Genomic DNA, 27,718 nt, shown 5'->3' with positions numbered 1-27,718 from the left:
GTCCTGGAGTGGAGGTTAGCACTTCGTCAGCCAGCAGGGGGAGAATCACCTTGCCAGAAGGCCTAACAAAGGCACGCAAATTGCCACACGCAGCACTTCTGCTCAATTTAAAGCGGCGCACCACACGAGATTCTGCACTTCCTCCCTCAATATCGTCACTCGCGAGTACCACACACACCGCATCGCCATCTACGACAACAGATAATTTATGTATGTCATCAGGGTGCACATGTGTTGTGAATTCTTGGATGGCACCTGTACGAGCAATGATAGGGAGGCAGGGAGGTGTGGGAAAGCCATGGCAGGGGGGAGCATCTGCTAAGAGGGGGGTGGCAGGTGCACTGGACTGCACAGGAGACAACCTCGAGTGATCAGCTGACAGACGAGGGAGCGTGACCGAAGGCAACGAGGAGCCAGTGTGGGTTGAACGGCATGGCAAAGAGCTGTCACACGAAGATGGTAACACAATGGTAGAATCCGAGTGGTTGGCAGTTCGACTGTGAGGGCTGTGAGTAGTGAAGCCCCAAAAAGATTGGCCACTCGAATTAGATGAACGCGGAGAAGGAGCAGTGCTTGGCAGAGAAGCACGCTGTGGAGAATCAGTACCTGAATGCACGGTGTGGGAAGATGGATGGCCGCTCGAAGCAGGAGTGGGGGAAATAGGGGCAGAATCAGGGAGGTTCACCTGAGGCTCAATGAAAGCTGGTTTCACTCGGTTGAGTGAGACCGTGGTTACAGAGTCTTTTTTGAGGAGATCCATGTTATTCTCAGAGCGTTTGACGACCTTGTAAGGACCTGTGTAGGGCGACTGAAGCGGGGCTTTGACTGAGTCATCTCTGAGAAACACGTACTCGCAAGAGTCTAGCGTGCGCGGTACGTACACATGTGGAGGTGTATGAGCAGCCGGAGGTGGCGGCTGAATTTTGCTGCAGTGCAAGTGCACCTGCTCGAGAAATGAAGGGAGTTCAGAGGGCCGTGGAAGTGGGGTCGGAGTGACTAATTCTCCAGGCAAAACCAGAGGTTGGCCATACACAAACTCGGCTACGGAACCCTTGAGGCCTTCCTTGAAAGTCGCACGAAGGCCAAGAAGCACGAAGGGCAGTGCCTCTGTCCATAGTGAGTCATGGCAATGCAGGGCAGACTTTAAGGTGCGATGCCATCGCTCGACAAGCCCATTGCTTTGGGGGTGGTATGCAGAAGTATGAATTTTGACAATACCACACATTTTACATAAGTCAGAGAAAACTGAAGACTCGAATTGTCGCCCCTGGTCAGTGGTGAGGTAAACAGGTGAGCCAAATCTAGAGATCCACAAATCTAAGAATGCTCGACTTACTGTCTCAGAGGTAATGTTCGGAATAGGCACAGCCTCAGCACACCGAGTCATCCTGTCAATAGCTGTAAACAAGTAACGGAAACCCTCGGAGGGGGGCAAAGGGCCTACGAGGTCGACATGAACATGGTGAAACCGGCCTGGAGGTTGGGCAAAACAGCCAAGGGGTGGAGAAGTGTGCCTGGAAACTTTGTTCTGTTGACACACCATGCATGCCCTTGCCCAAGACTGACAGTCACGGCTCATGTCTCTCCAGACAAACCGTTCAGCTACCACACGGGTGGAAGCTTTGACACAGGGGTGTGCTAATGTGTGTAGTTTGTCAAAGACCTGGCATTGAAGGGGCTTAGGAATGAATGGCCGCAACATACCAGTTGATTCATCACACCACACTAAGTCAGATATGCCAGGGAAAGTAGAGCGTACCAGTTGGAGAGAGGAGCTGTGGTCTGAAATCAACTGCATGGTATGGGGGTCTGCCGATTGCAACCGAGGTAGGTCCGTTAAGTCAATTAAGGTTTTGACAGCACCAACACATGAGAGAAAATCAGCAACCACATTGTCCGCTTCTCGGATGTAGCGAATGTCATTTGTAAATTGCAAGATGTAATCGATGTGACGAAAGCGTTGTGGGGGCGGATCAGCCGCAGGATTTTTTATGGCAGGAACCAACGGCTTGCGATCAGTGAGCACATAGAAATCTCATCCCTCAACATCAGTTCTGAAGTGTCTTATGGCCTCGTAAACTGCAAGTAATTCTCTGTCGAATGCTGAGTATTTCTTCTGCGCGTTGTTTAGCTTTTTCGAGAAAAACTGCAGGGGGCTCGTAACATCGTTGTATGTCTGACTCAGTACTGCGCTGATAGCATTGTCACTAGTGTCAGTAGTGATAAACATTGTGGCGTCCACCCGTGGGTGAGCAATAGTGACAGCGGAGGCCAACAGCTGTTTGAGTTCATTAAATGCCTTGTCCATGTCTGGTGTCCATGGTACCTGGCGGGTGCCAGAAATTTGTGGGCCAGCGAGAGCATCTGTGAGAGGAGCCTGCACCGCAGAAGCAGCTGGCAAATGTTTCCAGTAATAATTAACTGTTCCGATGAACCTGGGTAATTCCCTATAGGTCTGAGGGTGTAGCATCTCGAGAACAGGCTTGATATTGTCCTGTGGTGGTGTCAGACAGTCTGATGACACAACATAACTTAGGAATGTGACGGATGACTGGTGCAATTGAGTCTTTTTATTGTTCAGTTCAATACCAGCGGCTGCTAAAATATCTGTCACAAATTGAACACGTTCCTCACTCTGTTCCAAAGTAGAAGCAAAAACCAATATGTCATCTATATATACGAAACAAAAGTCTAGATGGGATAAAGTTTGATTGACGAAACGCTGCCATGTTTGGGGGGCGTTTTTCAACCCAAACGGCATAAATTTGTATTGGAACAGCCCGAAGGGAAAGGTTATGGCAGTCTTTTCAATATCCTCCGGAGCCATAGGAATCTGATGAAATGCATGCTTACAGTCCAAAACAGAGAAGTACTTTGCACCTGCGAGTGCATGATTGAAGTCTACAATGTGTGGGACCTGATATTTATCAATGATGGTGCGGGCATTTAAGCGCCTATAGTCTCCGACCATACGCCAAGTACCGTCTTCCTTTTGGTCAAACAGGATAGGACTAGCCCAGCAACCGGAAGAAGGTTCAATTATTCCCTTTTGTAACAGATCATCCAATTGTTCTTTTGCAATTTTCATAAATTCCGGCTTGAGGCGGCGTGGGCATTGCGATATGGGCGGCCCATCGGTTAGACGTAACCGATGAACTGTGCCATTATTGACCACTGCAATACATGGTGCGGCACAACAGTCAGATGTCCGTGAAGTGGAGCAGGCAGTGGCGGACGGGCCAAGCTGTGGCGCTGAGGGCACGGAAGTACAGGTGTGCCACCCGCTCATAGGCTGCGTACAAGCCGCACACGTGTTAACATGGGCGAGGTTGGTACACTGGTTCTTGGTAGCGGGCTGTGCCGCTACGAGTGCTGTAGGCATGAGTGGGTGTGGCCGGACAGCAGATGGCCATAGTTCATTGCCACAAGCTTGGTAAGTTAATTGTCCATTCGGAACGCTAGGAGCATGAGCACTCGGGCATACACTATCATTACGAAAGGGGGTGCTGACACAGTTTACAGAGTTCACAACATTGTCGTTAACGTGCGCGGGCACGGGAACACCAGATTGGCATGGACTGACCTTGTCTGTAGCCGACGAGTCATCTGCTTGTAGTGCTGCGAGGCATTGTTGTGTGGAGGCCGACTCGTGGTGTATGTCGCGGAGATGCAGCAGCATTTCCGTACGTTCCATCCGCAACTTTGAAGACTTGCGCACTCCACTAGCCACTTGTTTGTCCAAGACTGCAGCTCCAAGGATAGGTTTACACACTTCTTAGCACAGCACACATGTTTGGTGTTAGCCGAACTGTCACTCGGTGAAGCGAAAGGAATATGTTTGTTAAGGGAGGGGTAAAACACAGTATACAAAGTGGAACCCGAACACTGTAGGGTAGACAAGTTCACTGCACAAAGTACTGTTTTGTGTGGTTGCACTTTATTGGTTGCTAGGCGAACCGGCAGCAAAGAGACGTCTGCGCCAGTGTCTACCAGAAAACATACACCTGATCGTAAATCGTGAACATAGACTCGAACACACTTACTGTTATTGTCCGAAACAGAGTGCAACGTGGGATGGTGCCCATTGTTTACATCGCAGGAGGTGGCACCGTAGCCGACCTGCGGTTGGAGTTTGGGTAAGAACACGGTGACTGGCATTTGCGAACTCGCTCCCCGAATCTCGCATGGAAGAAACAGTAAGGTTGGGCGGGCCTGTGCTCCTGTGGGTAGTTGCTAGGTGACGGAGTATGTGCCCCAGAGTCTTCCACAGAGGCCGATGCACTGTCGTTGTGGGGAGTTGAAGGTGCAGGCAGGGTGGCTAGTTTAACAAACTTGTTATTAGCAGCACCAGACAAGGGCGTGGCGTCAGAAAGCGTCTTAGTGCGGTCACGTCCAGGATGCAGTGCACGGAGCTCACGTTGCCTGGCGGAGTATGCTCTGTCGGCGGCGCATAAACGTTAATTTACTGGCCTATCTTCATATGCAGAGATTGCAGTCTGGACAGGCAAAGGCAGCTTTTCAGTCCAGATTTCTGTGAGCGTGTCATCAGGCATAACTTGTTCATCGACGAGAAGATGGATGCACCGCCACAGCTGGGACGGAGACCTGTCGCCGAGACGCTCTTCGTAGATGAGCTGTCGCACATTTTCTCTCCTGGTGTTTGAGACGCGCTCCAGTATCATCTGTTTCGCCACAGCATACTTCCCTGCTAGGGGGGGGTGCTTTGACCAGATCGTAAATTAAATCGCCGCGGTCGTGAAGATGGTTCATGAGGCAGGCGAAGCGTGTGTCATCGTCCAAAGCACAGACATTGAATGTTTGCTCAACCAGGTTAAACCAGAACTCCGGGTGAGCAGGTTTGAAGTCTGGTAATTTCGGCAGATTCGGCACTGCAGTCACTGCGGAGGTGCGCCTATTACTTCAGACGGAAGTAGAGCATGCAGAAGATAGCGAGTCCGAATTATTGGCGTCCCGTAATGCGGGAATCGTGAAATTCACTTGACGCCGGAGGGGCGGCTGAGAAGCGACGGACGCTTGAACGGTGTGAGGATCATAGTCAAAATGTGCATTCTCATTGACGTGGTAGCTCGGAGAGAAGCCACAAGTGCTTAAGTACGCCGGTGAATGTCCGTTATGCACACAGTATTCACTCGACCGTGAATGATGGGGCTGGTTGTAGATGTCGGAGTAATTAATATCCAGCACAGAATTGTTGACCTGATTAGAAGCAACACAAGGATCCCACACACGTCCACTAGGATGCACACTCGGTCTGATATTTGCTGATTGGCGAGCATTGAACACCTGTTGACTAGCCGGCGCAGAAGGATACACACGTGGCGGGAACTGATTCGAGTTTGAATTTACTACTGGATTTTCCAAAGTAGCAAAACCTCGCTCGACGCCATGAACTGTATTGAATTGTGTGTTCGACACAGGAGTAGAAATGTTCCGACCAACACTCTGTGGAGAACACATGGGAAGGTCCAGGCTAATAAAGCCAGAGTCCACAACCGTTGGCGGTTGGAAGAAACTGGCAGCACTCTATGAATTCCACTGCATGTTCTGGCTGAAGGATTCCGAAGATTCTTGCGGCATGTCCACTACGACGGCAGGAGTGCTGGAGAGATGTTGCTGGAATCCGGGCAGCAGTGAATGCTGAAAGGCCATTGTCTGGAGCTGAACAAAGGCCCTCACGATCGCAGAGAAACCCGACGTGGTGGGCACGTAAATAACCTTCGGGCGGTAACTCGGACGCGTATTACACAAAAAACGGGGTCACCAGTGAGGGAATATAGAATAGTTGTAGGTAAACAACTAGAATTCTCTCAGATACAGATTTATTCACACTTAGCTTCTACACAGATACAAGTCCGGAGGCTAACTGTCGTTAGCGTCCAACGTCCTGCCCAAAGCCCTCTCCTCAAAGATAGCACACTTACGCACAGAACAAATATCGATATTTACGGCACTCTACGCCACAACTGCTTTACTGGAATCAGAACACAACTAACAAACACATCAATAATGGAAGGAGTAAAGGTAATCACTCATCATATAGTTGAGGTGTTGAGTGGTCAAAAGGAATAAAATGCAGTAGAATAGAATCTTTATTTGTCTTTTGGTATGTGTTCCATGCAATTGGCTTTGTCAGCACATTGAATACATAAAAAATAAATTATAATTACACAAATATTCATGCATGAGACACATAAATACATATGCTGGTGATGGTAAAATAATCAAACATACTGTGGTATTATACAGCAGTAATACATTATATTTATCACATAGTATTTGACAGTGGTACATATAATTATATTTTAATTTAAGTACTATGTAGAAAAAAAACTGTGAATGCTTATACATTACTGTCACACACCTATAGGCATACTTTATAATGTAGTTACTGGCTGCTTACTGCATATCTCATGTGTGTCATTGTTTAGAAACTCAACAATTGAGTAGTTTGGCATACATTTGAACCACACTTCTATGGAATGCTTAAAATTATTCATTGGTGAATCTCTCACTGTCTTTGGGAGTTTATTATAGAATTTCATACATAAGTACTTACAGCTCTTATGTGTTAATGTCAGTTTTAAGTATGGAAGATCCAGGTTGCTATTATTTTGGGTATTATGGGCATGGACTTGGGATATGAAGTTAAAATTGGTTACATTTTCTTTAGCATATGTTGAACAGTTGTAGATATACATACCAGATAGTATCTTTTTCTGCAGTTTTGTCTTGGTGCTAGACTTAATGTACATCTGACTGCCTTCTCCTGCCATTTGAAGGTGGTACTCCATACTGCAGCTGTGATTGAAAGAAAGCAAAGTATGCAGAAATTAATAAATTTTTACTAATAATGTGTCTCAGTTTGTGCAGTAGGAAGAGTATATTAGCATGTTTGCCACATCAATAATTTGAAGGTGGTACACCATACTGCAGCTGTGATTGAAAGAAAGCAAAGTATGCAGAAATTAATAAATTTATAATGTGTCTCAGTTTGTGCAGTAGGAAGAGTATATTAGCATGTTTGCCACATCAATAATTTGTATGCATATCCCATGTGAATTTTTTATCTAAATGCAATCTCAATAATTTAACACTCTTGTGTATTTATAGATATAAGATTGTCCATGCACCAGTCACTGCTCATCATTTCAGTTACTGTTTTGTTGCATTGCAAGACATATTGCTGATCTTCTCCATCTGTAATCAGAGTTATATCATCAGCATGCATTACATTCTCACATGACATAATTTGGGAAGTCATTGATCTATACAATTAAGAAAGAAGGCCGAAGTACTGAGCCTTGTGGGATTCCTGTCTTTATTTTCAAGGGTGTTGAACTAGGTTGTTCACCTTTACTAATGTATCCTGTTGCTTAAGTATGACTCAAATAGTTGCAATTGGCTTACCTACAAGACCACAATGTTCTACCTTTTTTTATCATTATGTCATGTGTGACAGAGTCAAAGGCTTTACTTAAATTTAACAGTGTTGCACAGATTAGTTCCTTGTTCTCAAATCCTTCATATATGGCACTGAGGAGACACTCATTGCTTTTGTTCTTGATAGCTGACACCGAAAGCCAAACTGTCTATTACTCAGAATTTATTGATTTCAAAACAATTGTAAACAAATATGTGTGTACTGTTTTCTATGACTTTTCATATAATAGGAACTAGTGATATGGGCCTATAATTGTTTGGGATTTTTCGTTCACCTTTCTTATAAATTGGGAGTGTAACTGTCATCTTCAGACATTCGGAGAAAACACGTTCATCCAGAACATGATTTGCCAGATATGTTAGTAGCATCATGATTGCAAAGGCTATGTATGTAATCATACTGTTACTAACTCCATAGTAATCCTCTGGTTTTGAGTTTTTAAGTTTATTTATAAATTTGGTGATGTTACTTGAGGTGATTTTTTACCAAAAGAATTTTTTGGTTGCTGGTTTTTGTTGCCTAAGTAGAGGCACAGCAGCTGGACAATTAATAGAATTATTTGTAGTAAATGAGGAGTGGGTGCTGCTACAATTTATTATACCTTAGCCAGATTCATCCTGACTCACAACTTCTTCACTTTCGAAGGCCACACATACCAACAATTAAAGGGAACAGCCATGGGTACTAGGATGGCCCCCTTGTACACCAACCTATTTATGGGTTGCTTAGAGGAAGCCTTCTTGGTTACCCAGGCCTGCCAACCCAAAGTTTGGTACAGATTTGTTGATGACATCTTCATGATCTGGACTCACAGTGAAGAAGAACTCCAGAATTTCCTCTCCAACCTCAACTCCTTTGGTCCCATCAGATTCACCTGGTCCTACTCCAATTCCCATGCCACTTTCCTCGACATTGACCTCCATCTGTCCAATGGCCAGCTTCACACATCCGTCCACATCAAACCCACCAACAAGCAACAGTACCTCCATTATAACAGCTGCCACCCATTCCATATCAAATGGTCCCTTCCCTACAGCCTAGGTCTTCGTGGCAAACGAATCTGCTCCCGTCCTGAATCCCTGAACCATTACACCAACAACCTGAAAACAGATTTCACATCCCGCAACTACCCTCCTGGCCTGGTACAGAAGCAAATAACCAGAGCCACTTCCTCATCCTCTCAAACCCAGAACCTTCCACAGAAGAATCCCAAAAGTGCCCCACTTGTGACAGGATACTTTCCGGGACTGGATCAGACTCTGAATGTGGCTCTCCAGCAGGGATACAACTTCCTCAAATCCTGCCCTGAAATGAGATCCATCCTTCATGAAATCCTCCCCACTCCACCAAGAGTGTCTTTCCACCATCCACCTAACCTTCGTCACCTCTTGGTTCATCCCTATGAAATCCCCAAACCACCTTCCCTACCCTCTGGCTCCTACCCTTGTAACCGCCCCCGGTGTAAAACCTGTCCCATGCACCCTCCCACCACCACCTACTCCAGTCCTGTAACCCGGAAGGTGTACACGATCAAAGGCAGAGCCACGTGTGAAAGCACCCACGTGATTTACCAACTGACCTGCTTACACTGTGACGCTTTCTATGTGGGAATGATCAGCAACAAACTGTCCATTCGCATGAATGGACACAGGCAGACAGTGTTTGTTGGTAATGAGGATCACCCTGTGGCTAAACATACCTTGGTGCACGGCCAGCACAACTTGGCACAGCGTTACACCATCCGGGTTATCTGGATACTTCCCACTAACACCAACCTATCAGAACTCCGGAGATGGGAACTTGCCCTTCAATATATCCTCTCTTCCCATTACCCACCAGGCCTCAACATCTGCTAATTTCAAGTTGCCGCCGCTCATACCTCACGTGTCATTCAACAACATCTCTGCCTCTGTACTTCCGCCTCGACTGACATCTCTGCCCAAACTCTTTGCCTTTACATATGTCTGCTTGTGTGTGTATATGTGCAGATGGATCTGTGTGTGTGTGCACGAGTGTATACCTGTCCTTTTTTCCCCCTAAGGTAAGTCTTTCGGCTCCCGGGATTGGAATGACTCCTTACCCTCTCCCTTAAAACCGACATCCTTTTGTCTTTCCCTCTCCTTCCCTCTTTCCTGATGAGGCAACAGTTTGTTGCAAAAGCTTGAACTTTGTGTGTATGTTTGTGTGTCTATCGACCTGCCAGCGCTTTCGTTCGGTAAGTCACCTCATCTTTGTTTTTTTATATATAATTTTTCCCACGTGGAATGTTTCCCTCTATATATATATATATATATATGCACTGCGCACATGCATTGCTATGTAGTCCTGGTTGATCACATCCTCTGAGCACTAAAGCCTGAATGTAGAGACAGACTGTGTCAGATGCATTGGAATAAGAAGATAACCTGCAGCTTAGCCTCTCATATTAAGGACATACATTACTTCTTTCATTGTCTTTCAACATCCCCCCCCCCCCCTTTCCAATGTAGAATCCTGCTCATCATTGTTGACTCAAACATCGACATCACTCATGCTCATGGCCTTTGTCCTGTTGAACACTACATCTCACAAAGTACTGCTGACTCCAAACCTCATTATTTATACACCCAAAAAATTGAATCTGACACATACTGAGGTTGGACAAAAATATGGAAACAATGTGTGAAATGCGTGCTTGAGAGTAAATGCAGATGCTAGCCAAACCTACAGGTTGCACTGTTGTATTTGACCATAGGTGGCACCTGTACGATGTCCTCAATACATTGTAAGTGTTGGTCATAGTCAGGACAGTGTTCTTTGTAGTTTTTGAGTGTATTATGTTGTAACTAAGTAACTCCTAACCTGGGCAAGGTTATGGTGTTCATAAGGTGGGTTCTTTCATGACCAAGGTTGCAGAAATGTTCGGCGTTTCAAGAGGCACCAAACTGAAGATTTATAATACTTACAGGGAAAGCAGTAAAACATCATCCATTAAGTCACAACATGGATGAAAATGTGTGTTCACTGATGTGACAGGTGGTGAATGAAGAGGATAGTGATGAGAAATAAGAAGATGATAGCTGCAAAAGCCACAGCAGAACTGAACGTGACACTCACAAACAAAACAACATGAAGGGAGCTCCATGAGCTGGGAATTTCATGGTGAGCTGAAATTCAAAATCACACATCAGTGATGCAAATGCTCAGAGAAGGAAAACATGGTGCCGAAGCCTAAAACCTTGACTACAGAACAGAAAAAAGAAGTTATTTAGTCAAATAAGTCTTGATGCACACTGTTTCCAACTTCTTGCCCAGTTTATGTCCTAAGACTGAGACTTGGTGGAGGTTCAGTGATGATTGGAGTAGCCATATTATGGTACCATGGCTCCTTTGCAAGATCACATTACTGCCAAGGACTATGTGACCATTTTGGCTGATCACATCCATCCCATGGTACAATGTTTGTTCCCCAGTGTTGATACTGTGTTCGAAGGTGACAGGGTCCCTGTACATATAGCTCATATCATCAGGAGCTGGTTTTGTGAGCAAGAGGATGGTTTGTTACATATCCCTTGGCCACCATAGTGACCAGACCTAAGTATTATTCAGCCTTTCTGGTCTGCTTTGGTGAGAAGGATGCATGATCACTATCCACCTCTATCATCGTTATCTGAGCTTACCACTCTTTTCCAGGAAGAGTGGTGTAAAATTCCCTTGAAAACCATTCAGCACATCTGTTTATCCATTCCAAGCTGTCTGGAAGCTGTTCTGAATATCAGTGGTTTTCCTACACCATATTAGGCATGGTAATATGTTGCATTTTTGGTGTTTCCATATAAATGTCCACCCTCTGCAGCTACATCTCCCTCAATGAGACAGCACATGATACACTCAAATGCCAGCCTGTTTATGACAATCAACAGTAAACATTCTTATCCATCCAATATTCAAACCTTTTGTGACATTCAGAGTGATGATATCTTTATGATCTAGATCCAGTTCCAAGACACACTACACCCATTCACCCACAAACTCAACACCTTATTACCTGTTTGCTTCACCCAGTCCTCCTCAGCTCATTGTGTGCCCCTTTTTGGATGTTAATTCCCTCTCTCCTAAGGCTTCATAAAATCTTCATCCACATTAAACCCATCAATTATCAATTGTATTCTCATTTTCATTGCTGCCACCACTTTCACTCTAAAAATCTCTCCTAAGCAATCTGGCCAACTGTCGGCTGTGCATCTGTTGTGGTGATCAGTCCCTTGTCAAGTAAGGTAAACATCTTACTACAGCCTTACAGACAGGCACTATCCTCCAAATCTAGTCTGCAAACATGTTCTGCATCATATCCTCACATACCTCTAATCCTTCAACCACACCCATTGGTTGGAAGGACTGATGGCAAAAAAGTGTTTCCATTATAGAGATCAGGGGAAGGAGAGTATGCTTTTGATAAGTACAGCATGGTTAAATTTGGTGTTGTCTAAATGTGAGGCCTTTGGATGGGACTGAAACTTTTGTGTGGTTGAGGAAAGATTAACAACAGAGTTCCAGGATTGTTTCAGCTCTGGTTTTAATGCAGTGTTGGTAAGAAGTTTTGGGTGATATGGCAAGTTGCAAAGATCAGACAGGCAGGATTTGGGTGCTATAAGGGATTGTCAAGGAGGAACATTGTGAGTAGAATGTGGTTTGGATAGTGGAGCCACAAAGTGACAGTAGGATGTCAGCAGGTTGGATGGCTTATGGAACTGGTATCTGGAGCTGCTCTTCAAGGTGCTGGAGAGCAAGGGGGTCAGTTTCAGAGCTGGACTAGGATGTTGTGGGAGTTGGGTGGACAATGAGATACCACAGATACAAGAGATAGAAGAGGTGGCAAGAATCTTTGGTAGGATGTAGCTCATTTCAGGGCATGATGATGGATAATCAAACCCCTGATGAATGATGTGGTTCAGTTGCTCCAGTCTGGGGTGGTATTCAATGATGGATGGGACATGACTTTGTAGAAGGTACCTTAGAAGTATTTGGATGCAGTGGTACATGGAAAAGAGGCATGGGAAATCTGTTTGTGGACTACATCTGGGGATATTACCTGTCTGTGAGAGCCTTTCTGATACCTCCAGCAAGGGAGTTGTTGTCAGAGCAGGTACGCTGGCCCCACGTTGTCACACTGTATGGGAAGTATTTTATGGTTTAGAAGGTATGACAGCTGTCAAAATGCAGGAACTGTTGGTTGTTTATGGGTTTAATGTGGACAGAGGTGTGGCTGGGGCCATCAGAGAGGTGGAAGTCAACATTGAGGAAGGGGCTCACTAGGTTGAGGAGAACTATGTGAAGTGTACAGGAGAGAAAGACTTGATTTTGTGAAGGAATGGCAATAGGGTATCTTCATTCTGAATCCAGATCAAGAATATATCATCAATGTACCTGAACCAGACCTGGAGTTGGGGGTTTTGGGAGACTGGGAAGATGTCCTGTATGTCCCATAAACAGGTTGGCATAGGAGAGTGCCATGCAAGAGCCCACAGCTCTGCCACTGACTTTTTTGTATATCTTCTCTTCGAAGGAGAAGTATTTGTTTGTTAGGTGCATGAGTACGGAAGTAGTGGGTTTGGAGTATGAAGGACTTTGGGAAGGTAGTGTTAAGTAGCAGCAAGACCATGGGCCACGGGGATGTTGGTGTATAGAGAAGTGGCGTCACCAGTGACAAGTAGAGATCCCGGAGGTAGAGGGTTGTGGTGGTGGAGGGTAGGTAAAAGAAGTGTTCGGTATCTCTGATGTGGGAGGCTAGATTTCAAGCATTTGGTTAGAGATTTTAGTGAATGAGGGCCGAAATACTTTCAGTGGGGGCATTCAGGATGTTTAGTTTGTGGATTTTGGGGAGCATGTAGATTGTGTGTGTGCAGCATATATGAAGAGGGAAATGGATTCAATGAAGAGGTTCTGAGACGTGCCTAAGCCATTATGCAGGGACTAGAGGTTATGTTGGACTTCTGGGATGGGATCACTCTGTCAGAGTTTATAGGTGGTGGAGTCAGAGAAATGGCAGAGGCCTTTCACAATGTGTTCACTGTGATTCGTAATTACAATTATTGAACCTTGATCTGCAGGTAGGATGATTGGGTGAGGATCTATTTTGAAGCTGTCTGTTGCCGTCCTTTCTTCTACTGAAAGGTTGATGTTGTTAGGACGGATGTGCGGTAGGGTGGTGAGATGCAGAGGTGGTCTGGTATGCTTGTGGCAAGGAAATGTGTTTCACAGTACCAGGTCTGTGAGTGATAGGGCCTGGTGGAATCTGAAAAGATTAAGGTCAATGTGAAAGGTGAGGATTTCCTGGAAGGTGACCAATGAGTGGTCAGATAGGGTCTGGTGGAATCTGAAAAGGTGAAGGTCATTGTGAAAGGTGAGGATTTCCTGGAAGGTGACCAAGGGGTGATTATATGGAATGGGAGAGATCAGCAGTTGGATAGTAGTATGAACTGGGAGAGGCATGGTTCAGTGCTGGGATTAGGCTAGCTGTGGATGGATGGGTTGGTGGCAGAGAAGTGTTTCCATTTCAAGGATTGGGAGGGGAGTAGGACTTTGACCAGTCCAACATGGTTAAATTTGGGTATAGGGCTAAAGGTGAGACCTTTTGATAGAACTGAAACTTCTATGAGTCTGAGGATTTTGGTGGAAAGCTTAACAGCAGTGATCCAGAATTTTTTTGGCTTTGGATTTAGTGGAGTGTTGGAAGAGAGTTCAGGGAGCTGTGGTAAGTTGAAAATGGTAGTTAGGCAGGGTCTGAGTGCGGTGAGGGGTTGACAAGGAGGAATGCAATGAGTAGCACAGGGGTTCGATAGTGTGCTGCAAGGCAGTATTAGGGTGCGAGCAGGTTCGGTAACTTATGCAGGTGCTGCAAGGCAGTATTTTTAGGGTGTGAGCAGGTTGGGTAACTTATGGAGGTGGTGACTCGATTGCTCTTCCAGGTGCTGGAGTGCAAGGGATTCAGTTTCAGAGATATGATGTATGTTGTAGGGATTGCTTAGTAGCAGTACCTTGTGGAAGGAGCAGAGGTGGTCTGGGATGCTTGTGTCAAGGAGATGTGTTTCTGCAGTACCAGGTTTGTGAGTGATAGGGCCTGGTGGAATCTGAAAAGGTGATGGGCATTGTGAAAGGAGGGGTGGGATCCAAAGAAAAATTTTTATGGTTAGACAGTTTGGGGGCATGCCATTGTAGAGGTAATATTTAGGTGATGGGATGTGGAACTGAATTTTATTGAGGGAAAGAAAGACTTTTCTGAACTGTTGCAGAAAGTTCAAAGCTGGAGCAAGGGTCCATTATCCCAGGAATGTGACATATGTATGGGAAATGATGGAAATGAGAGAATAAAGGTGTTAAGTGTTTCTAAGGGTAGTTGGATAACAGAAGAGGACACTTAAAAATATGTGCAGACATGCAAAAATAGACACAAATGTGTGAAAAACCATAAAAATGCTCACAAGTATATACAAAAATGTGGGGCAAAAGAACAGAATGGGTGGGGTATGGGAATAAGTGCATGTCAGGGTAAGAAGAGAGAGAGAGAGAGAGAGAGAGAGAGAGAGAGAGAGAGAGAGAGAGAGAGAGAATGGAGATTGGTTAGAGCGACTTTTGCAAGTTCGTTTGTATAACAACACGCAAAAACACATGAGGATGAGGAAAGAAATGGGATCAATAGTAATAATTGGGCATTGTGAAAGGAGGGGTGCCAACTAGCTCTGCAGATGACGAAGAAATTGAAGAAATGTATGATGAAATAAAAGAAATTATTCAGATTGTGAAGGGAGATGAAAATTTAATAGTCATGGGGGACTGGAATTCGAGTGTAGGAAAAGGGAGAGAAGGAAACATAGTAGGTGAATATGGAATGGGGCTAAGAAATGAAAAAGGAAGCCGCCTGGTAGAATTTTGCACAGAGCACAACATAATCATAGCTAACACTTGGTTTAAGAATCATGAAAGAAGGTTGTATACATGGAAGAACCCTGGAGATACTAAAAGGTATCAGATAGATTATATAATGGTAAGACAGAGATTTAGGAACCAGGTTTTAAATTGTAAGACATTTCCAGGGGCAGATGTGGACTCTGACCACAATCTATTGGTTATGACCTGTAGATTAAAACTGAAGAAACTGCAAAAAGGTGGGATTTTAAGGAGATGGGACCTGGATAAACTGAAAGAACCAGAGGTTGTACAGAGTTTCAGGGAGAGCATAAGGGAACAATTGACAGGAATGGGGGAAAGAAATACAGTAGAAGAAGAATGGGTAGCTTTGAGGGACGAAGTAGCGAAGGCAGCAGAGGATCAAGTAGGGAAAAAGATGAGAGCTAGTAGAAATCCTTGGGTAACAGAAGAAATATTGAATTTAATTGATGAAAGGAGAAAATATAAAAATGCACTAAATGAAGCAGGCAAAAAAGAATACAAACGTCTCAAAAATGAGATCGACAGGAAGTGCAAAATGGCTAAGCAGGGATGGCTAGAGGACAAATGTAAGGATGTAGAGGCTTGTCTCACTAGGGGTAAGATAGATACTGCCTACAGGAAAATTAAAGAGACCTTTGGAGATAAGAGAACGACTTGTATGAATATCAAGAGCTCAGATGGAAACCCAGTTCTAAGCAAAGAAGGGAAAGCAGAAAGGTGGAAGGAGTTTAAACGCAGCCAAAACCTCTCAGACAAACAGAAGCTAAACGATGTCAAAGTTAGCGTAAGGAGGGCTATGCGTGAAGCGTTCATTGAATTCGAAAGTAAAATTCTATGTACCGACTTGACAGAAAATCCTAGGAAGTTCTGGTCTTACGTTAAATCAGTAAGTGGCTCGAAACAGCATATCCAGACACTACGGGATGATGATGGCATTGAAACAGAGGATGACACGCGTAAAGCTGAAATACTAAACACCTTTTTCCAAAGCTGTTTCACAGAGGAAGACCGCACTGCAGTTCCTTCTCTAAATCCTCGCACAAACGAAAAAATGGCTGACATCGAAATAAGTGTCCAAGAAATAGAAAAGCAACTGGAATCACTCAATAGAGAAAAGTCCACTGGACCTGACGGGATACCAATTCGATTCTACACAGAGTACGCGAAAGAACTTGCCCCCCTTCTAACAGCCGTGTACCGCAAGTCTCTAGAGGAACGGAGGGTTCCAAATGATTGGAAAAGCAGTCTTCAAGAAGGGTCGTCGAGCAGATCTGCAAAACTATGGACCTATATCTCTTACGTCGATCTCTTGTAGAATTTTAGAACATGTTTTTTGCTCGCGTATCATGTCATTTCGGGAAACCCAGAATCTACTATGTAGGAATCAACATGGATTCCGGAAACAGCGATCGTGTGAGACCCAACTCGCCTTATTTGTTCATGAGACCCAGAAAATATTAGATACAGGCTCCCAGGTAGATGCTATTTTTCTTGACTTCCGGAAGGCGTTCGATACAGTTCCGCACTGTCGCCTGATAAACAAAGTAAGAGCCTACGGAATATCAGACCAGCTGTGTGGCTGGATTGAAGAGTTTTTAGCAAACAGAACACAGCATGTTGTTATCAATGGAGAGACGTCCACAGACGTTAAAGTAACCTCTGGCGTGCCACAGGGGAGTGTTATGGGACCATTGCTTTTCACAATATATATAAATGACTTAGTAGATAGTGTCGGAAGTTCCATGCGGCTTTTCGCGGATGATGCTGTAGTATACAGAGAAGTTGCTGCATTAGAAAATTGTAGCGAAATACAGGAAGATCTGCAGCGGATAGGCACTTGGTGCAGGGAGTGGCAACTGACCCTTAACATAGACAAATGTAATGTATTGCGAATACATAGAAAGAAGGATCCCTTATTGTATGATTATATGATAGCGGAACAAACACTGGTAGCAGTTACTTCTGTAAAATATCTGGGAGTATGCGTACGGAACGATTTGAAGTGGAATGATCATATAAAACTAATTGTTGGTAAGGCGGGTACCAGGTTGAGATTCATTGGGAGAGTGCTTAGAAAATGTAGTCCATCAACAAAGGAGGTGGCTTACAAAACACTCGTTCGACTTATACTTGAGTATTGCTCATCAGTGTGGGATCCGTACCAGGTCGGGTTGACGGAGGAGATAGAGAAGATCCAAAGAAGAGCGGCGCGTTTCGTCACTGGGTTATTTGGTAACCGTGATAGCGTTACGGAGATGTTTAATAAACTCAAGTGGCAGACTCTGCAAGAGAGGCGCTCTGCATCGCGGTGTAGCTTGCTCGCCAGGTTTCGAGAGGGTGCGTTTCTGGATGAGGTATCGAATATATTGCTTCCCCCTACTTATACTTCCCGAGGAGATCACGAATGTAAAATTAGAGAGATTAGAGCGCGCACGGAGGCTTTCAGACAGTCGTTCTTCCCGCGAACCATACGCGACTGGAACAGGAAAGGGAGGTAATGACAGTGGCACGTAAAGTGCCCTCCGCCACACACCGTTGGGTGGCTTGCGGAGTATCGATGTAGATGTAGATGTAGATGAGTATATAGAGGGTCTATACAAGGGCGATGTACTTGAGGACAATATTATGGAAATGCAAGAGGATGTAGATGAAGATGAAATGGGAGATATGATACTGCATGAAGAGTTTGACAGAGCACTGAAAGACCTGAGTCGAAACAAGGCCCCCGGAGTAGACAACATTCCATTGGAACTACTGACGGCCTTGGGAGAGCCAGTCCTGACAAAACTCTACCATCTGGTGAGCAAGATGTATGAAACAGGCGAAATACCCTCAGACTTCAAGAAGAATATAATAATTCCAATCCCAAAGAAAGCAGGTGTTGACAGATGTGAAAATTACCGAACTATCAGTTTAATAAGTCACAGCTGCAAAATACTAACACGAATTCTTTACAGACGAATGGAAAAACTAGTAGAGGCCAACCTCGGGGAAGATCACTTTGGATTCCGTAGAAACACTGGAACACGTGAGGCAATACTGACATTACGACTTATCGTAGAAGAAAGATTAAGGAAAGGCAAACCTACGTTTCTAGCATTTGTAGATTTAGAGAAAGCTTTTGACAATGTTGACTGGAATACTCTATTTCAAATTCTGAAGGTGGCAGGGGTAAAATACAGGGAGCGAAAGGCTATTTACAATTTGTACAGAAACCAGATGGCAGTTATAAGAGTCGAGGGACATGAAAGGGAAGCAGTGGTTGGGAAGGGAGTAAGACAGGGTTGTAGCCTCTCCCCGATGTTGTTCAATCTGTATATTGAGCAAGCAGTAAAGGAAACAAAAGAAAAATTCGGAGTAGGTATTAAAATTCATGGAGAAGAAATAAAAACTTTGAGGTTCGCCGATGACATTGTAATTCTGTCAGAGACAGCAAAGGACTTGGAAGTGCAGTTGAACGGAATGGACAGTGTCTTGAAAGGAGGATATAAGATGAACATCAACAAAAGCAAAACGAGGATTATGGAATGTAGTCAAATTAAATCGGGTGATGCTGAGTGGATTAGATTAGGAAATGAGACACTTCAAGTAGTAAAGGAGTTTTGCTATTTAGGGAGTAAAATAACTGATGATGGTCGAAGTAGAGAGGATATAAAATGTAGACTGGCAATGGCAAGGAAATCGTTTCTGAAGAAGAGAAATTTGTTGACATCGGGTGTAGATTTAAGTGTCAGGAAGTCGTTTCTGAAAGTAGTTGTATGGAGTGTAGCCATGTATGGAAGTGAAACATGGACGATAAATAGTTTGGACAAGAAGAGAATAGAAGCTTTCGAAATGTGGTGCTACAGAAGAATGCTGAAGATTAGATGGGTAGATCACATAACTAATGAGGAAGTATTGAATAGGATTGGGGAGAAGAGGAGTTTGTGGCACAACTTGACCAGAAGAAGGGATCGGTTGGTAGGACATGTTCTGAGGCATCAAGGGATCACCAATTTAGTACTGGAGGGCAGCGTGGAGGGTAAAAATCGTAGAGGGAGACCAAGAGATGAATACACTAAGGAGATTCAGAAGGATGTAGGTTGCAGTAGGTACTGGGAGATGAAAAAGCTTGCACAGGATAGAGTAGCATGGAGAGCTGCATCAAACCAGTCTCAGGACTGAAGACCACAACAACAACAGTAATAATTATAACTATCAGTGGAAAGTGTATGGAGCGTGAGAAGCTGTACCAAAGAACTGTGTGATCATATAGCCATGTATTGTGTGCATCCAGACCATTGCGCAGCCAGACCATTGATACAGTGTGTACAGTTTCAAAGGTGACGAAAAAACATGGGAAGAAGAGAAAGAGTGGACAGTGAGTAGATGAATGCCTTAGAGAATGGTAACAAGAGAAGACATCACAGTTTTGTGGGATGGAGGAAATGTTGTTAGGCAGAATCAAACAAGTTGGAATAACAACAATTAAGAGATTGGTAGGTTGCTACTTACCATACCAGTATAAAAGGCTGTGCAAAGATTTCAGCAGGGCCAGTATATGACATGACTGCTTTAACAGGTGGCCCAGCCTCTCATGGGCCAGGACAAACCTATGACAGCAACACTAGAATAGGAAGTGCCATCAGCATTCTAATGACCCTCCCCTGGCCACTAGAAAAATTGTTAAATATTCCTGATAAGAGCAAGAAGAATAAACAGACAAGCAGCCTCAAAATTTCCCACTGCAAAATTAATTATTACCCAACACCATCAATCTCAAAATGGACACCTGCTCCTTTTTTTTGTTTTTGCAATAGATCAGAATAGTATCCTTTTCCCTGGCTAAAACCCATTCCACATACCATCCCTTAAATGGTACCTATACCCTGGCATCTCCTCAAATGGCCCAACTATACATATTATTTTCTCTGGATCTCACCCCTCGTTTCACAATAACATTCACCTTTTTAAGATTGCACCAGTCCCTGTCTCTCACAAACCTAGCACCACTAAAACACACCTCTGTGGCACAGGGATACCTAAATCACCTTCACTCTCTCCCCAAGATACTGCTACTGCACAATCCCTACAACATACATCACATCTCTGAAACTGAATCCCTTGCACTCCAGCACCTGGAAGAGCATTCATGACACCACCTCCATAAGCCTGCTGACACTATATTGCCCCCCCCCCCCCCTTGTAGCATCACTACCCAACCTCTCTGCTACCCACAGTGTTTTTCCTCATCAATCCCTAATAGCACTCAGACTGTGCCTAGTTGCTCTTTTTAACTTGGCACATCTGCCTAAACCCTCTGTCATCACTCCACTAAATCCAGAGCTGAAACAATCCCAGGATACTGCTGTTAATCTTTCCACCAAAACTCTCAGACCCACAAAAATTTCACTTCTATCCAAAGCCCTCATCTTTAGCCCCACACCCAAATTTAACCACAATGGACTCGTCAAAGGCACATTCATGATCTCCTGATCCCTGCTGTGGAAATGCTTCTTTGTCACCAATCCCTCCAATTTAATCTCAACATTGAACCCTTCCTCTCCCAATTCATATCACAATCCATCCATGATCCTTACCCCTCCCATCTAACCATCCTCTAATTACTTTCCAGGAAATCCTTACCTCCAACTTGGCCTCACCTTCCTTTTGCAGGTGCTTCCTAAGAACACCAATCCTTCAGCAGAAGAAACAACAGCCATACACAGCCTCAAAATAGATCCTCACCTAATCATCCTACCTGCAGATGAAGGTTCCATCACTGTCATTATGAATTTGCAGAGGCCTCTGCCAATCCTCTGACTCCTCCACCTATTAACTCTGCCAGAGTAATCCCATCCAAGAAGTCCAATGTAACTCCAGTCCCTACATAAAGCCTTAGGCCCTTCTCAGAACCTATTCCTTGAATCCATTTCCCTCCTCACCCTTATAACAGGCTGCACATGCAGATCCTACACACTCCCCGAAATCCACAAACCCAACATCCTGAATGCCCCCACTGAAAATATTTTGGCCCTCACTGACTGACATCTCCAACCAGTTGCTTGAAATCTAGCCTCTCATGTCAAAGGTACCAAACACTTCCTTCACTGCAACCCTTCTACCTCATGGACATCTATTAGTCACTGGTGACATCACTTCCCTATACACCAATATCCCCCTTGTCTACGGTCTTGCCACTACTCAACACTACCTCTACCAACATCCTTCATACTCCAAACCCACTACCTCAGTCCTCATGCACCTTACTAACTTTGCCCTAGCAAATAACTACTTCTCCTTCAAAGAGAAGATATACAGGCAAATCAGCCTCAGAACCATGGGCACCCGCATGGCACCTCCTACGCCAACCTGTTTATGGACCACCTACAGGACATCTTCCTAGCCTCCCAAAATCCACAACTCCTGATCAGGTTCAGGTTCACTGATGACATGGTCTTAATCTGGTCTTAGGACAAAGACACCTTGTCCTCACTCTTTCACAACCTCAGCACCTTCTCTCCCATGCACTTCAGCTGATTTTCCTCAGCCCAGTGAGTCACCTTCTTTGATGCTGATGTTAATGACTCCATCCAACCTCTCTCCACATTAAAGCCACCAACCACCAGCAGTATCTGCTTTATGATGGCTGCCATCTCTTCCACATCAAAAAATCCCTCCCAAACAGCCTGACCATTGAGGGACCATGTATCTTCTGTGACAAGGACTCCCTTGTACAGTATGCTGAAGGTCTCACAAAGGCTCTCACAGAGGGTCAGTAACCCCCAGCCCTAGTCAGCAAGTAGACTTCCTGTATCTGATCCCCACACATCCCCAATCATTCCACCACTCCCAAGGAGCACTCCCTTCATCACCAAAACCATCCAGGTCTGGAACAATTGAATTACATCCTTTGTCTGGGCTTTGATTATCCATCATCATACCCTGAAATGAGGGACATCCATGATCATTGCCACCCCTCCTAGAATGGTTTTCTGTCACCACCCCAACCTGCACAGTATCCTCACCTATCCATATCCCTCTCCTAATTCCTGCCCCTTGCCATGGTGGTCATATCTCTTTGGAAGATCCAAGTGCAAGACCTGCCCAGTCCACCCCTCCAGCACGTCTTATTCAATTGCTGTCACAGGCTTATCCTACCTCACCAGAGAACAATCATGTCATATACCAGCTCTGCTGCAATCATTGCACAACCTTTTCTAATCATATGACTAACAGCCAGCTGCCCACCAGAATGAATGGCCACCGTTAAACTGTGGCTAAGATCAAAGTCAATCGCTCTGAATCATGACATGCAGCTGAACATAACATGCTTGATTTAAATAGCTGCTTCACATCCTGGCTTTTCTTTATCCTCTCCACCACCACCAGTTTTTCTGAGCTGCGCCAATGGGTGTTATCCTTACAACACATCCTCTGCTACCAAAATTATCCTGGCTTCCACCTACAATAATCTGCTTGTCCCCACACCCTCTACCCAAGAGTTTCCACCCCATTTGTTCCATCACCCCCATCACCCCCCCCCCCCCCCTCTGCTCTTCTCCTTTTCCACTCCCTATTCCCCTCCTCCATTCCCCACAATCTCATGGTGCTGCATCTGGCAGCTTTATTCTGCCATCTTCTAGTACCTGCATACTCTGCCAGAAAGTGCTTTTCACCCCCCCCCCCCCCTCATCCTCCCTAACTCTATTGTCCTTCCCCCTTCCCTCCCCTACTCCAGATTTCTGCTTTTGTTCCATGCTACTGTTGTAGTCTGGCCAAAGTGGCCAGAGATAGCAATTTTGTGTGTGTGTGTGTGTGTGTGTGTGTGTGTGTGTGTGTGAGAGAGAGAGAGAGAGAGAGAGAGAGAGAGAGAGAGAGAGAGAGACGTGTGCCTTCTTGTGTGAATTTGTGTGTGTGTCCTTTCTTTTTTGAAGAAGGTTCTGGCTAAAAGTTCAGTTTGTAACAGTTTTATCATTGTGCATGCTTGAAACTCAGCATTTCATTATTTTGATAAATAGCAATCTAGCCATTTCATAATTGTTATATTTATGTATACATAATCTGTAACCAAGAGTATGTTTCTCTGCTTGTATCATAATGCAAGTTAATCCAGTAAATATAAAGTTTTCAATTATAAGAAATTATATTTTCTGAGTGGACATAGCGAACTGAATGGTAGTAGCCAGGTCAGTTGAGGTTATTCAGACTATTCACGTCTGTATACACCTCTGGATCAACAGTTTAGTGATGACTCATTTCAGGTCAGTTGTTATGCAAACTAAGATGCATATAGTAAAAACGAGCAATAATGTACTGAGCAGAAATCACAGACACCAGCATTTCAAGACAGTTTGGGTTGCAACTTTCAGGGACAGTTTGGATTGGCAATCATACTTCTTGTATAATCTTCACATAGGTGTATACAAAAAGATATTTTCCATTGAAAATGTATATAATAGTTATACAATAACTCACTCATCTATTCAACTTGTGAAACAGCAGCATTAGCTGATAAATAAACATCTCTCTATAAGTGCAAAAAGGACAAATGTGAGTCATGCCTCAGACAGACAACCAATTGTACATAAAAGGTCTGGTGCGACTCAGTTTATGAAGATCAAATAATAATGTTTAGTGTGTAATACCATAAGTGAATAAACACATGACGGCACAAAAGTGCACAGAAACTTCAAAATTAAGATCGTCTACTCTTATTATCCTGACTGTGTAAAATGTTTGCTAACTTTTCATCTGTGGCAACAATCTCTCTCTCTCTGTCTCTCTCTTTCTCTACCCCCCCCCCCCCCCCCCACCCTCCCTCTCCCTCTCCCTCTGTGTTTCTTTTATTCTCTCCCTCTCCCAACAGGAATAAAAATATCATGCCAGAATAAAAGGAACTTATATGAAACTCAAAGCAAACCACAAATCCTGTATTTATCAACTACTTTAAACAATATAAACAAATACTTAGACAAGTTATAACAAAAGCAAATAAAATGGAAAATGACAAACAAATAAAAAATTCAAGGAATAAGACTAAAGCAACCTGGAGTATCATAAAAAGAGAAACAGGTACTACATCATTAGCCCACAAAAATATAGAACTTCATGAAAACAACAATAAAATAATCAATACTGCAGTAATGGCTAATAAATTTAACAACTACTTTTCTAATGTTGCACACCACCTGATTACCAAACATTACAACCCACAACCAGACAGCAATACACTCCAGTCAGATACAAAAATCCTTACAAGAACCCTATTCATTTCTCCAACAGCACCTGAGGAATTATCTGTCATTATAAAAAGGTTACCCAATAAGTATTCAGCAGGTACTGATGAAATACCAGGTATTATCATCAAAGCAAGTGTAACATCTATCATAGAACCATTAACGGATATTTTCAATTCATAATTCATGAGTGGTATATTCCAGAAAAATCTGAAAATGGCAAAAGTGACACCATTGTACAAGAAAGGGGACAAACATGAAGCTGCAAACTATAGACCTGTATCAGTATTGTCCGGCTTTGGTAAAATTCTTGAAAAACTATTTCTTAGAAGGCTGACAGTCTTTCTAAATAAAGAAAACATAATAAGTGATGCGCAACATGGATTCAGAACCGGCAGATCAACACAGTCAGCTATTTATACCTTCTTAAATGAAATTCTAACTGCAGTAGATAATAAGCAACATGTGTCTGGCATATTTCTTGACCATAGTAAAGCCTTCGATGTAATTGATCATAATACTCTGTTGCAGAAGCTAGGTAATTATGGAATACGAGGCCTGCCAAATAAGTGGATACATTCCTACCTTCATGACCGTCAACAGATCACTCAAATAAAATACAAAGACATAAAAACACAAAAAAATTTGTAATTTTTACAGTAATGCACAAAACATTACATATGGAGTTCCTCAAGGGTCAGTCCTTGGGCCAATTCTTTTCATTCTTTATGTTAATGATTTGTCAGAAAAAATAACTAAAGGGACAACAGTACTTTTTGCAGATGACACAAATATCCTAATCAAATCACGTGTTGAGGAAAGCCTACAAGAAACAGCTACAGGTATAATACAAAATTTGACACAATGGTTCAGAACAAACAAGCTAATAATAAATAATGAAAAAACAGTGACAGTCAATTTTTCACAATTCACAGAAACTACATCCTGCAAGACCAATTTTTAAAATTGATGGAAAAACTGTCTCATCTGTGAGCGACACAAAATTTTTAGGTATACATATACAGCAAAACCTAAAATGGTAGACACATCTTAACCATGTAAATAAAAAGCTAAACACACTTACGTACGCAGTAAGAATCCTCGCACAAAATACAAGCCGTGCATCTGTGATCACAATGTACCATGGCAGTATTCAGTCACTGCTGATGTACGGCATTATCTTTTGGGGGAACTCCGTAGATGCAAACAAAACATTTAGGCTACAGAAAAAGATTGTTATAAAAATAAACCATGCTAAGTACAGATACTCCTGTAGACCAATATTTAAAAATCTCAGTATACTGGCTCTTCCTTGCTTATATATGTATGAAATATTAAATTTCACAAAAGGAAGTATTTTAAAAGATGGAAATATCTTCAAGTATAACTGTGATTACCACCCTCATGATCCTAGGCAGAAACATTACTTGCATGTCAATACAGTAAGTACAAACATTTGTAAGAGAGGAGTGGTTCATACTGGCATAATGCTGTACAATCACATGCCATCCTATTTGAAACATATGCAAAATTTACAAAAGTTTAAAGTGAAACTGAAAGAGTACTTGCTTGACCACTGCTTCTATTCTGTTTCCGAGTTTTTAGTGTATCAGAAAAGTGTAGTGTAATTGCTCAAATATTCTTAATAAGTCTATCATTTTATTTTATTATATTAAATTTCTCATCAATATTCAACATGTATTGAATAATTTTTAATTATTTATCCTTTCAAAATAACTGCTTGTGTCTGTATGTGTGGATGGATATGTGCGTGTGTGCGAGTGTATACCTGTCCTTTTTTCCCCCTAAGGTAAGTCTTTCCGCTCCCGGGATTGGAATGACTCCTTACCCTCTCCTTTAAAACCCACTTCCTTTCGTCTTCTCCTCTCCTTCCCTCTTTCCTGATGAGGCAACAGTTTGTTGCGAAAGCTTGAATTTTGTGTGTATGTTTGTGTGTCTATCGACCTGCCAGCGCTTTTGTTCGGTAAGTCACCTCATCTTTGTTTTTATATATAATTTTTCCCACGTGGAATGTTTCCTTCCATATATTTATATCATTAATGTGTATTATGATGTATATACTGTACGAACCTGACTTGTCCTACATCGTTTGTGCAAAATATGTACCTAAACACGATTTACAGGAACAATAAGGAAATACAAATACAAATACAGATAAGTAGTTTTTAGTAAGTGCAGAGATAACCAAAATATAGTAAGATCATTCAATTGACAGTAAGAAGGCTATGTAACTATCTTGACATCATTTATCATTGACAAAAGATTAAATATTTAAAATCTGATATGGTGCACCACACAATGGATAATTGTAGATTCATAAGGTTTAACTTATTACAGCCACATTTAATAACCCATAGATGTTCCAAATAGTTTTCCAGGCGCTTGTGTAGTGTTGATGTCTACAACAGGTCCAGTAAAGTGAGAATTACCTTTTAATATTTATTTGTTTATTACTTTCTTAATTTTTATGGTTTTACACCAACTTAGCTAATTACCACTGCAGTCGCTGTAACTACTTCATGATTGTAAATAATACCAGGAACTCAACATTAACAACTTTTTTGTTGTAACAATTCTTTTTTTTTGTAGGTAGATCCCTCCATATGTTTAAGATTCTCAGCATTTACAAATTAAGGAGAATATTTGGTTAAGCATGGCATGACATGTGTTAGGTTTCATAACTATAACAATTAACATTGAGTGATACTAACATTCCCATGTAGAATTTCTCTGTGTAACATTATTTACTGAGTAAATATTTTACTCTCATTGCGGTGGTCAAACAGCACCGACAAGTGTTTGCCGGTCGCATTATGGAAGGTATAGTGAAAGAACAAGAAGAGTTTAGGTATTCTGTGCTCTCTTATAACTTTGACTGTTGTAGTGAAAAAAGAAGAACAGTTGAAATATTGATAATTATTGTTTGTTTTGCACTTCGAGAGGATAAGACGTGTGTTCAGATTCAGAATGGAAATGGACTTGGGTTTTAAGCCAACCTTTTCTTATGTGTAAACAAAATCTGGTTCTAACCTTTGGACACATGAAGATACTTACTTGATAGTGTTTGTTTATGTGAAGAATGATATTT

This window comes from Schistocerca americana, chromosome 6, assembly GCF_021461395.2.
Source record: "Schistocerca americana isolate TAMUIC-IGC-003095 chromosome 6, iqSchAmer2.1, whole genome shotgun sequence".
Lineage (NCBI taxonomy): Eukaryota > Metazoa > Arthropoda > Insecta > Orthoptera > Acrididae > Schistocerca > Schistocerca americana.
The sequence above is the reverse complement of the archived record's forward strand: the minus strand, read 5'-3'. Positions refer to the sequence as shown.